At 34.2% G+C, this 13,196-nt stretch overlaps 1 long non-coding RNA gene across 1 annotated transcript in view; it reads left to right on the top strand.

The window, feature by feature from the left end:
- The first annotated feature begins 3,690 nt into the window (after positions 1-3,690).
- Positions 3,691-13,196, top strand: part of LOC118166435 — a 157,704-nt gene continuing 148,198 nt past the window's right edge. Inside the window, exons 1-2 of the long non-coding RNA XR_004750499.1 lie at positions 3,691-3,876; positions 9,666-9,693. This is a non-coding gene — a long non-coding RNA (uncharacterized LOC118166435). The remainder of the gene's footprint in view (positions 3,877-9,665; positions 9,694-13,196) is intronic.

The raw sequence follows: 13,196 nt of genomic DNA on the forward strand, positions 1-13,196 counted from the left end.
ACTGGATACTAAAAGCTAGGTCAGATTTGAACCCAATGACCCAGAACTAAAATGCTCCATATGCCATCACTGTGCCGTCTGGTATGCTCACTAGTCATGACCTTCCCACCCACTGAAATAAGGCCTTTCCCTGCAAGCAGGAAGCTTTAATACTCTCAGTTAGATCAAACAAACAGCCTTGACATTTCTGCTCTGCCGTTGGTTTTAGCTCTTGCTACATGCTCTTTATCACACTTTCATTTTAACCTTGGGGTAACAAAGAAAAACAAGACAAGACACTCCGTGGAGGGAAAAAAAAAAAAAAAAGAAGGAAGGCATGGAAGCAGTAAACACTCTCTTAGAACAGAAGCTCTCCCCCTGTCCCAGTCATCCTTTGAGGTCTTTTCAAAGCCCTGAGGTGTTAACCAATTGCTAGGTGATATCAATCTATTTGGGTGGTGCATATTATTACAAGTGGTTTGGTTAGTTTAGGCTGCAACTGTTTAGGTTTAATTAATTAATAAAAATCTATTTGGACGGTGTTCATTAGTCACACAGTGACCAGCAAATACAGCATGCTGTGTCTTGAAAAAATCTGAGGGTTGCTTTACAATTAAGATATGAGGTGCACACAGCAGATGTATATACCAGTCATTTCTGTCCTCTTCATCACTATGTCATCCTGCATTTTTTACACAAACATACATACACACAAATCCACAGCATTCTCGCATATTAATTTTCTGCAAATTAAGAGTTTGATTGGAGAAGTTACTGAGAACTTGTTCAGGTCATAATTTACAGGAAGGGAAGTTTTCTGAGTGTAGAGGTGAGCCATGCCTCAGCTGCTCTTTAGTTTCCTGATTGACAGAAGAATCTCTGCTGCCTAATGTCACACCACATGGTTGTCAGAAGTCCTGGCCTAGGCTGAACAGTCACTCTTGATTATGCCACAGTACCAAAGCCATAAATTTATTAAGGCCTGTTTTGTGTCAAACTTCTCTGGAAACTGCTCTGAACTGTTACCATATTTATAATACACCGTATATAAGATTAAGAATTTCCTTGGTCAGAAACCACTCATCTTTTACTTTGCCTGCAGATACAGGACTTACTTGGAATCAGGTTTGCTGAATGCTAACTTTCTGGCAAATACATATTGAATATTTTATACAGCCATGTTTCCTCTATCTATTATTGTTTAGGAAAAACAGCAGGTCTTATTTCAAAACTTAGAACAAAAGAAACAATCCCAAATTAAACACTTTTAATATCCGATCAGTTTTAGATGATACTAATAGAAGTAGAAGAGCAAGCAAATCACAAATTCAGCAGCTTTATATATTAGGAAGCCAAAAATTGGGTAGTAAGGCAAGTCCACAGAAGTATCAAAAAGGAAAAAAAAAGTGGGGATAGAAAAATGAAACAAAACAGAAAATATTACCACAAGTAGTCTGGACAGCAAGATGCATAAAAACAGTTTCCAACAATTTGACATAATGATACACGGGCTGATATATAGTGAAAACTCAAAGATATTTGTGAGTGTGTTCCTCTGTTGTCAGACCAAGAGGATGAAATTCAGGTGTCTTTTGGGGCTCACACATTAAATTGTATGATACTTGTACTTCTATTCAGATGCTTTTTCCACCTAGAAAATTATTATTTACCTATATTGAATATCAGACAAATTTGATTAGCTAGTTACAGGATGTAATTAAATATTTGTTGGCTGAACAGTTTATGTTTTTTCAAGTAATTTGTATTGCTATTACTATCAAGAAGTGATACTTTATTTGGAAGACAGGGCTAAGGTTTTTCTTCTCTTTTCATCTGATAATTCTTTTTGTTTTATAATGTTCAACATTTAAGAATCTTTATAGCACTGTGTACTTAGCATGAAAAGGTCTTGCTGGGATTACTTTTGTTGAAGAGAAAAAACTCCTGAATAAGACTGATTTGTATCTCTGACTATAATTCTTCACTGGTGCTTAACACAAGCAGTCTGAGTGCACCATCCTAATAACACAGCTCAGACAATATAATGATTATGTATAATTATGTGTTTTTGTATAACCTTAGAGACTGTTGAAACAAAGCACTTTTTTAGCAAAGCTTTTTGCACCCTTCTTCTGTTAGAATAGTTAAGGATCGTTCCCATCAAACTTTAATCAACTTCAGTTTTCAGAGCCTTAAGCGCTCCTGCTATCTGTGGCATCACCTAGTATCTTGTTATAAGATGTCTTGGGGCTAACGTCTCAAGCAATAAAATTGTCAATAGCAAGCACGAGCCAAAAAGACTTAAAAGCAGTAAAATAAAAGGTTTAATTCTTTGAAGTAAGTTTAAACATACAGTCACTCAGGAAAGAATAGAGAGAGTAGAGTAATTAGAAAAAGCGTATATACATATACGTATATATAAACCTTATATTTGTCACTTTGAGTGACACATAAAAGAAATTATACAGACTTTTCCACATCTTCTGCCTTTTTTCGTCCTCTCTTTTCTATTTTCTATTTTATTTTTTATATATATTTTTTTGCAAAATAACATTTTAACTAACATTAAATCAACTAATAAGAACATGAAAGTAATTGTTCTCTATCTGAGTACCCAAACACCAATTCATGCACACAAGACTGTCAATCAGCACGACTAACACACTAATGGATATCATGTCTAATCTTCATGCACTACAGCTGGGTCAAGTGCTTGGGCACAAAGTGATGGTTAGGCTAGTGCTAGATTTCCAGTCCACAACTGATGTCTTAATTCCTCATTCAGACTGTGTCTGAAAGATAATTACTCTTTCACATGTCAACTCATTCCAAAGCTGTTCTGAATTCTGAGACGGGAGCAAACAGACAGAGAAAAAGGAGGGGGACTTGGGGGATGCCATGGCTACTCTGAAAATGCAAAGGTGCTGAGCTGAAATTAGGCATCCACAATGGAAAATATATGAACAGAGAATAATTAAGGATGGCGTTTTGGGGTTACAACTGTGAAGTGTCTGTTCTAACCAAAATAAAATTAAATTAAAGCTGAAAGAAACAGCTGCACATTAAGCCCTATTTAATATTGATGCTAACTGAAGTATGGATTTGAGTGAACTTCTTCCCCAAGGTTTTTTCCTTGTATCACTGCCTTATTGTATAATAAAAAGGATTTCTCATTAGACAAGTACAGAGATCACTCATATATACTCCTTCACAGTATTTTGAGAAGGATTTTTTTCCCTTTATAGGCCTCTTTTGGTGATGCCAAAAATTCAGAAGGACTTTGGCAAAAATGAAAGTATAGTCCCTATGAGGGAAAAATCCATAGTTTTTAAGTGGGAAAATGAATCTCTATAGTTTACTTTTAAAATATTATATATAAGTAAAGAATTATGTTAAAAATGCTTTTAGTCAAAGCTGTTTTCTTAGGCATATTGATTTATTCCACATATATTAGCTTGTTTATTGAGACAATGTCCTATTTCAATTATTCAATTAGTAGTGTACATAGATGGTGAGGAAGGCTGTTCTGGCAGCTTTTCTTATTGGAAATCTGATATCCAGTTTGCTTACAAGAAATATTTTCTCCAGTAGTTACTTGGTTACTGAGTGGTGTGTATTTAAACCAGATATTGTTTATAAGAGATCTGCACATCCTCCCTGAAAGAAACTAAACAGAAAACACCTTTTGCTGAACACTACAGTGAAGTTTCCTGATTACTGCAGCAATAGGTGAGGAAATACTGTTTCCACTTCGCTTAATTCCAGGCTTCCTGGAACATTACCTTGCCTGGTGCTACTCTCTGATCATGACATAAGCATCCTTTACATTTTTTTTTCTTTCACAAATTAATTCTGAGAGTTGCCTGCAGACAAAGCCAGTAACATTTGATCACTAAGGTAAAAATACTAGCTTCTTCAATTTTGTTTAACTATGGCTAAGCTCTTAAAGGTCTGTCTGAGTGAAAAAAGAAATTAAGGTTTGGTTCATATAGTTTTCTTTCAAGAATATAGGTGTTTTTCAATTAACCTAGAATATTAAGCTATTGAAAGTACAGTGTAGTCTATATTTTATGAATGTATTAATCATAATACAAAGGGAGACTATAAAAGCTTACACAGCTTAGTGTCCTAGAAAGTTCAGGAACAGGATTAAGATATACAGACCCATGAGTCCTTTTTTGACATCTAGAAAATGGTTCATTTTCTTTTTTAATCATTCCTATGTCTAGCAAAAACCTTTTACAGCAATTTTTCTAACTGAAATATAGATATTTCCTGTTGAAATTGTTGCTGTCTGCATAACAGTTTGATTTATCATAAGGCATATTCAAGTGAGAGATACAATGAAAAAAACAGTATTTTCTATGGATTTTACAGAAAAATTAATGTATTTTTTAAAAAAGATTTTATTTTGATTTATTGATATTGTTACATTAGTTGATATTATCTATGGTTTTCCTCATATTCTTCCCATGCTAATACTGTCTGCAGCACAGTTTCAGTTTTGATGTAGATTTCTTTGATTAGATTAATGAACCTTTATAATGATGATGAAGAAACACTTAATTGTATCTATTCTAGCAGTTGTGTTTAGATTAAGGTTATATTTTCAAAGCCAGCCTCCTGATCGGCTCCACTACCCATGCTTTGCTTATATACCTGTGAGATGTGGTGGACAGCACAAATTAGGTACCTTTCAAAGGAAAATACAGCAGAAGTGCTTGAAGGGCAAACCCAGCACACTATGAAAGCTAATGAGAATTCAATTCATAACACCAGCCAGATCCCAAATGTGCATACTGAAAAGCACATTTCTCTTATTTTTCAGATCCAATCCAGGTGAGCTACAACTCCTATAAATGTGACATGTTTTTTGCTGGCAAGTCAAAAGTGTGTGCAGGCTAGAGTTGCCAAGTGAGAGAAGGAAAGATATTTAATATTAGAAGGTGTGTGGAAAAAAATAAATATTACAAATATACATCTATTCTCACACTAGCAGAAGTAACAGTATAAACAATTATTTGAAATTTAGCCTAAACAACATTGGAATAAAGTAATGGAAATCATTACTTAATGCCGTGGGTTTACACTAATGACAGGGTAGGCTGTGGATTTTTTTCTGAAAGTCAAGTAGATTTGGGACTAAAAAGGCCAAGAAATATTGTCCTCAAAAGCGCTTCTGGAGAAGTGTCCCATCTTTGCCTGTTTAACTTGACTGCAAAATCACTGTGATGATTATTAAAAATGACTCTGGCTGAATTTATTGGGAGAGTGAGACAGTATCTGGATGGGAACAAGCTCTGGGTTTGATGGGAATGAGGGTTAACTGCCTGAGGGTCATAGTACTTTTCAATAAAGTAGGTACACTGAAGAAGAAAAAAAAAAACACACACACACACACCACCACCAACAACAACCACCAGAAGATGCCACAGAACTTTTTAAGCTCCCATGACTGAGAAAATGAACATGCTGTTGTAGTACGGCTTCAGAGCATGTGTGTCACCACATGATAACTTGTCTAGTATGTGAGCAAACTTTGCTATTCACAATTGGTGAAACAATGCAAGTTTCCGACAAAAATCAGCTTTGTAGCAAATATTTCTATTCTGGTAATGTTGATAGAAGAATATACCCACTTACAGAAAGAAGTTTTTCTATAAGGCCCACAGATAAAGTTTTCTACAGTTCATAGAGGAATTGGAAATGTTTCTTATATGCTGCCTTGTCAGCAGAATCTTGCTGCCTCCTTCCTCCTTGTGCAATACCAGTGTGCTAACAATTAATGATACTTTGACTTAATTAAGTTAATGTAATTAATGAATGTTGAAACATTCAGTGTTACTGCATCATCAGCTATGTTTTTTTAACAATTTGTTAAACAATGTTTTTGTGGCTTTGGGGGAAACTGCATTCTGATTTGTGTTTAATTTTCTACCTACAGTTAGATACATTTAAAGACCTACTAAAGCTAAGAAACCAATTAAGCATTGTAAGGTATTTTTTCCTGTTTTTGCATTTTACTTCCCTTGATTACATAATTAAATCTTCTAGAATTGGTTCCAGATTTGTAAACATTTTATCAAAATTTTATAAACCCAATAAATGGGTATGAAACAACAAGAATTCTCACTAAGATAGAACACTCTCATGATAGTAGATGTTGGTAGGCTAGGACCTATATGACAACACTTTGTCCTATGGCAAATCCACTTATTTTAGGTAATAGATGGGATCCAGCTTCTTTCTGCCCACCTGCTAAATCACTATTTCTCAGCATACTGATATGTAGTGGAGTCTTTATGAGCATTTTCTTAACCACTTCATGGAAAATTATCTGGGTTAGCATAAAGCACCTGTTTAAATTGTGAAGACTAACCTGAATGATTTTGATGGGGAAAATCTGGAAACATGCAAGTGTAGGATGCCAGCTCCAATGGAGATAGCTGGTAGACCAGCTATAGAGGAATGACAATAATTGGACTGGACATTATATTTTCCTATAGAAAGTAAAAATTTAAATCTTAGAATGAAATATTTAGCATGTCATTTGTCTGGTTTGGAAATATCCAAATAGTTCTTTTATTATTTGTAACATACATATACTGTAGCTGCACATGTTTTATACTGTAGCTCTTATACCATGAGAAAAATTAGGCTAGGGGATCTGTTACTGAATGGAACAGGAGTATATATCTGTGCTTTAATGAGTCAAAAATGTTTTTCTGTATAGGAAATACAGTACCTTTGGAAATGTATTATAAGCCATTCCTATGTTCTTTTCCTCAAATGACCTTTTTACAGGTAAATCCATTTGAGAGTAACAATGAGGTCAAATAAGTGCTAGAAGCAAAAATCCATCGGCTGTGATTCTGCCACTACTTGCAATTTGCTATGTCAAATTCACTGAGTTATTCATCTGTGCTTGAAATCACCCATCCTTAGCACAGAGATAAGGTAACATACAACATCTAACTAATGGAAATATTCTGATATGTAATTAATTGTTTGTGCAGTTCTTTCAAGAGAAAAATTGCTTTTGTATAATCCAGGAGCCTATCCTGACCTAGAATTATTCAGACACACTTAGAGGATTACTTTCAAGGTACATCAAATTATAATAAGGATAAGATGTTCCTATTCCAAAAAACCTTTACGGTTGTGACTATGTTTAGATATAGGCAAGTTACAATCAATAATATTCTGTGTTTCTTATTTCAAAATGAGTTGTGATCAGCTGTTTATATTCAGAAATATTTATGAATTAAAAGAAATAAAAAAAAAAAGCCCTTGACAGTGATATGATCAAATTATATTCTAAGTGACTTCATTAAGCTCTCTGGTATTAGACATGTATAGACAGCAGAAAGAAGGTGTTTTTTTTTTGTTTTTTTTTTGTTTTTTTCTTTTTTCTTTTTTTTTTTTCAGAGAAAAATTACTAAACAGTGACTAAAGAGTCTTCTGAACATTTCTCTATGAGATATAGTTGTATACACTGTGCTATGATTACTAAATATTTCAGGCATAACCAGTTAATCTGTCATTACATTTATCTTTCAAAGTCCTTTCCTGAGAAAGAGGTGTCAGCAGGCTTATTAGAACATTATCCTCATTAAATAATTCAAAAAGTCAGTAGTTATGTATGATTCAGATTTCCTTCCCCTCTCTGCATTTTAGTATACTTACAAATTTGTGTGAAGAAACCTGTGGCTTTTATCTGCCAAGTTCAGGTGTGGAATTAAAAGTTTCTAGTTCTTCCTGCTAACCTGCCAGATATTTAGGAAAACAGAAACTATGAGCAGCTCTTCAACATGGGCTCTTCTACAGTCTAGTAGCAGTGTTTTCTTCAGAAGCTGATGACATTCTAGTCACTAGAACATCAATATTGTGAAGAATGGTAATATTTATAGGACTTCTATTCTCTGATACATACAAATGAAAATTATGTGTGTTTATTATTTCTGGAACACATTTCCAGCTTTTGTTCTGTTGATACTTCTATCCAGCTTTAATATTTCAATCTTTATTAATTACTTCTAATGGAGTTTCACTTCACACCATGAAAAACTAGTTTTTCAATATGTAATTAGAATTAAAATAGGATATATATATATATATATATGCAATAAGTGGAAAAGAACATTTCCGTAAACAGTTAGAATGAAACAGAGATCATCATTTAAATTCAAATTCATTATTTTGTTACAACTTTGTTTACAAACTATAAACCTGTCATTAGAAGTCTTCTTTTCTGTGCTTTTTCTTGAAAAAGGATAACATATTTTTCTCTGAAGAGTACTGGTCCTTGTCCTGTAGGTTGTTATTTGGCCTGAACAACTTTAAGTTTTGAGACTGGGGCTATGTGTGCTTTGCAGAGTGTCTTGAGAATAAACTGGCTTTTAGGGTTAAGCAGAAACATACTCTTTTCCAAAAGTTTCAGAGGAGGTCACATTTGTCCTTGGCAGCCTCTGATTGAAATGGGTATATTTTAAAGAATATTCCCGGAATCTAATGGGCATTGGTCTTCCGGGAAAGGAATCTCTCCAGCATCACCATTCTAAGAAAAAATAAAGTGTATAAATGGTGATAACAGGTATCAATATTATTATGCACCATTTCTTTAGCTCAGTACATAGCTGTCTTTCATAACTTTTTTTTTGTAGCATGCTTTTATGTTTATGTATACACATACATATATATATGTTATCTTAATAACCTATAAATAGCCTATAAATAACGTGTAAGCCTATAAATAAATAACGTATGAAAATATCTGACATTTTGTGTAGTGAAGGGAAATATTACATAAACATATTAGCCAGTCATTGTGCTGAGTGCTGTAATTCACTAAGTGTAATAACACTTTTCACAGAGCTCATATTTCATATACTTTAGTAATTCATTTAGAAACCAAAGCTGTATCCATTCAGAACTTATATATGTTTCAGAAAGCTCTGCTACAAAATGCTCTGTACTCTTAGGAACATTGATCTCTGGTCATAATCTTAAACTTCAGTTCCTTCTGTTTCTGGTTATTGTCCAGGGAGAACTGTACTATACCAGAAGGAGATAACCTCTGAATTATTGTCAGTACACTCTGTCTTGTGAAACTGATTGTAATGTCTTGGGCTGTATGATATTAACTATGAATGGTTGCCTTTTCCTACATCCATCACTGATTTATATTAATCTAATTCATTGTTTTGCACAGCAGAGTATTTTAAGATATTCCCTTATGATGAGTTAGAATATATAAAGTGTACTCTACCATTGTTGGTCTCCTGAAAGCCTTTTCAGTGATAAATTGAACATTATATCATATCTCAGTAGAGCTAATCTCAGCTTTGCAATCACCAGTGCTTCAGTTTTTCATTTGTCTATTTTGTACTATAGTGATTTAGGCCCTAGGACATTCTTCCATTCTTTGTTAACACTTGTAAAGAGTGTACAGAGCATGATTCAGCTGAAGAGTCTCCTACATGCTTATTTTGAGACCTTATAATTTCAAACTGGCAGGTTCTCTAGGTTTGCTGCATGTTTTCTGCCCCCACTCCCTCCAATTTATACTCCATTTAGAAAACAACTGTTTAACAGAAAATTAAAAAAAAATATATATGTAAAGGGACTTTTAATAATTATTTGCTAGCTATAAGATTAAATTTAATTGAAATGTATTACTGTTCTAGGACAACGATCTGAAACAGTTTGGAAATGGTGAGTAATGCATTCTTTTTTTTCCTGACTGATTTGAATCCTGGGCTTTGAAATGCAAATCTGATTTTATAGTTGTGGTAGAGGCAAAATCATGTGGTTTAAAGTTGTTCATTGCATTTAGGAACACTTTTATGGTGATCTAGCATAATGATTGTATTTGGATTTAGTACAACAGTGTGAATGAATCTGGGCTCTTGGGCAAGTAATGAAATGTGTTCCATTTTCAACAGTGCTTGATGTTCATTTCTGTCATCCTTGTAGTTTGGCAGCTGTCTCTGGACTACAAGTCCAGGCAGTGGTTATATGGAGAATGAGTTTATCTATTGCTGTAGGCTTATGTAAAATGGAGGGAAAGGTATAAGGTGCATTTGAGGGTGCTTCTCCCTCTAAAATATTTTCCTTAATGTTTAGGAGAAGGAAACCTGTCTATTATTATATGGCTAGAAGGATAGTTCTCTCTTCATCTCTGGGACGAATAGGATGGTCACATCAGCACTGGTTTGCAAGGAAGGAGTGGCACAAGAGCACAAATGTAAGAAAAAAACATAAAATTATTCTCAGAAAATATAGTCAAAAGAGACTAGCATGCCAGAATGGATGTATTCTGCACTAATCTTTTGATTTTTTCACACTTTGGGCATTTCAGAATACTTCTTCAAGTGCCATGAAAATTGGATTTTGCTGTTGCACTAAAGTGAACTCAGTAGTGCAGCTGCTGAGGGAGAAAATACATACTTTATATTTGCTCTGAAGCTAATGATAACTGATAATATTTCCAAACGACTATCTGTCAGCCTTGAAGAAGCAGAATGACATATTTACCAGTCTCCTTAACTTCTGGTTAACGTATCTGCAGTTAGGAACTTCCCTACACTAAATGTTGTCCCCTGAGAAAATTGGATCTGAAAAGTTTCTCATTCCACATCAGGAAATTAACAGATTTTTCCACTGTACCTTCTCCTCCTCTCTTGCCCTCAGAAAAATTACAACAAAACAAAGCAACACCACCAACAACACCACAACCAACCAACCAACCAACCAACCAACAAAAACAGATACAACTCAGAAAGGAGAAAGAGAAAGTGAATCATCACTCCTTTCCTACATTTTCGTTGGGCTACTTCTTTTCTCACCCTCCAGTTAAGTTGTAAAGTAGGAAACATAGTGGGTTAACGAATATTACTTTAGGAGTCACTGCCCATGAAATTCATCATAATATGGCTTAGACCTATTTCTTGTATCCATGTCATACTGATGCTGCCTGCTCAGTTGATGTGGTGGTACAATTATTCTCTTGTTTGTCTGTGCCAAGAGCTTGTTGCAGAAAGTAGGCCACCCAAAGTACTCTTTAGGATGACGACATCCTCTGCCTCTTTGAGCCAGTTCTGTACATGGGAAGATAACTACAGTTCCTGTTTCAGAAATATCTGTCCCCTTTCAAATCACAGCTGTGTCTGTCATCATTTTGACAGAAAAGGTGAAATATTTATCAAATGGAAACACACCATTGGTGTTGGTTACAAGATAGGAATACCATTCAAAATATTTGTATGAATATTATCTTATATTAGTAAACCTTTACATTACACAACTTAGAAATATCATTTCTAAGGGACTATACCTTCTTTTATTAGATTCCTCACACTGCTTTTTTTTTTTTTTTTTTTTTTTTTCCTGTGGAGGCAAATCTGAGTATGGTGATCAAAAATGTGCAATTACTGATTATCCACCTGAGCTGTTAGGTTCCACACATTTAATATTCATATTATTTAAAAATCTTATCTTCCCAGGGTTCTTTACTTTTCTGATGGAATTTTTGGGTTCTAAGACTGTCTACAGTTATTGTTGATTATATATGACTAAGCCTCAGATGTTTAGCAAATTCCCTTAAAAATTCATCCAGGTACATTTGTGTGTAATTACAATCCTGTGTTCCAGTTACGAAATAAGCTGACATAATAAAATGAACGAGTGAAGGTCTATCACATCTTACTAGAATGTTAAACATATTAATAACGATAATTTATAGTACAGCATAACTAATGCTTAGCATAAATTGCCATCTAAAGCCTTTGCAAAGTAGCATGGTAACCACCATTAACTACCAGTATTCTTCAGCCTGTACTTGATGGTTAGATGTGGTAAACCTGCAATTTTGCATCCACATGAGTATTTGTTTTTGTCTATATTCTTGTTACTTGAGACTTTGTTTTGCACAATTTTCTGTTCTTTGCCTTGCAAATGTGTAGATTAAAAAAAAAAACAAAAAAAACAGTCTATTCAGTTTCTTATAGTAATCATCATTATTCTGATTGAAATATCGTGAACGCATTGAATTCTGACATTTGTTTAGTTAACTAAGTGAACAATGAAAATGCAGTTCTTAATGTAGAAAATAAATTATTCCTTTTTTTTTTTTTTTTCAGTATTTGTACTATGGCATTGTGTCTTACTGTAAAACAGACAAGCTATAAAAGCTAGTGGATCATATAATTATAGTTGAAATACAATAGGGGAAAAAAACTGAACATATTTAAATGTCATTTTTCAGATGAATAGCTCAGCAATGTACACTATGTAGGCAGTAGCTGTGCTGAATGCAGCAAATTCTGAGTTATGTGTAACGATTCAAGTAACAATGGAGGTGAAAGCTCTTTCAGAAGTACATTACATAATCAGATAAATCCAGATGCAACAGTCTTAACTACCAGTACATCTTAATTTCAATTAAATTCTAAAATCTGTTATGTAGAAGTCCAGAGATGTATTTAGTATCTGATTCTAAAGTATCTGACTAGTGAAGCTGGACATGAATTCTTAACAAAGTATTTTATTTTTTTTTCTTTTTAATTAGAAAAATACCAAGCAGTCAAGAGGCTTCATTCATCCTGCATCTTAGAAAGCCTGGTCAAATACTGGAAAAGTAGGGATGCTATACTGTTAGAAAGCATTGACACAAGTATTTGTAGTTGAGTTAGAATTGGCTATAACCTGGGAAATCTTTCAGGAGCCCAGTGGATTCTTCCTTCATCTTCTACTGTAGCTGATAAATTTGGGTAAAAAGATTCTAACTGATTTTGCACAAACAGGATAATGTCACTACTGCAGTCCTGTAGATAACACTAGTCTCTCGAATTAAAAGTTTTAAGACCAGGAGGGTCTAGATATTACCCCAGTAATGTAACTCCAACAAAGTAACTCCAACAATAAATCTTATTTATTGTTTGGTGCTGGTTATTATCCAGAATATTGGGGGGATGTGCAGGGAGCAACTTGCTAAATGCATATTTGTGCTGCTGGAAAGGGTATGTAGGTTGGGAGTGGTACATTGACATGTAACTCAGAGAAGAAACAAATCAATAATTTAAGATAAGGAAGTTTAAGTTACCAGGAATGGTGAGTAAATTATACAGTACATAACCATTTAGAAGTCAAACCTGACAGAAATATCAGAAAAGCTGGCAGCTGTCTTAAGAGACCTGTTTCTAATGACCACTTTGCAG

Source organism: Oxyura jamaicensis, chromosome 4 (genome assembly GCF_011077185.1).
Source record: "Oxyura jamaicensis isolate SHBP4307 breed ruddy duck chromosome 4, BPBGC_Ojam_1.0, whole genome shotgun sequence".
Lineage (NCBI taxonomy): Eukaryota > Metazoa > Chordata > Aves > Anseriformes > Anatidae > Oxyura > Oxyura jamaicensis.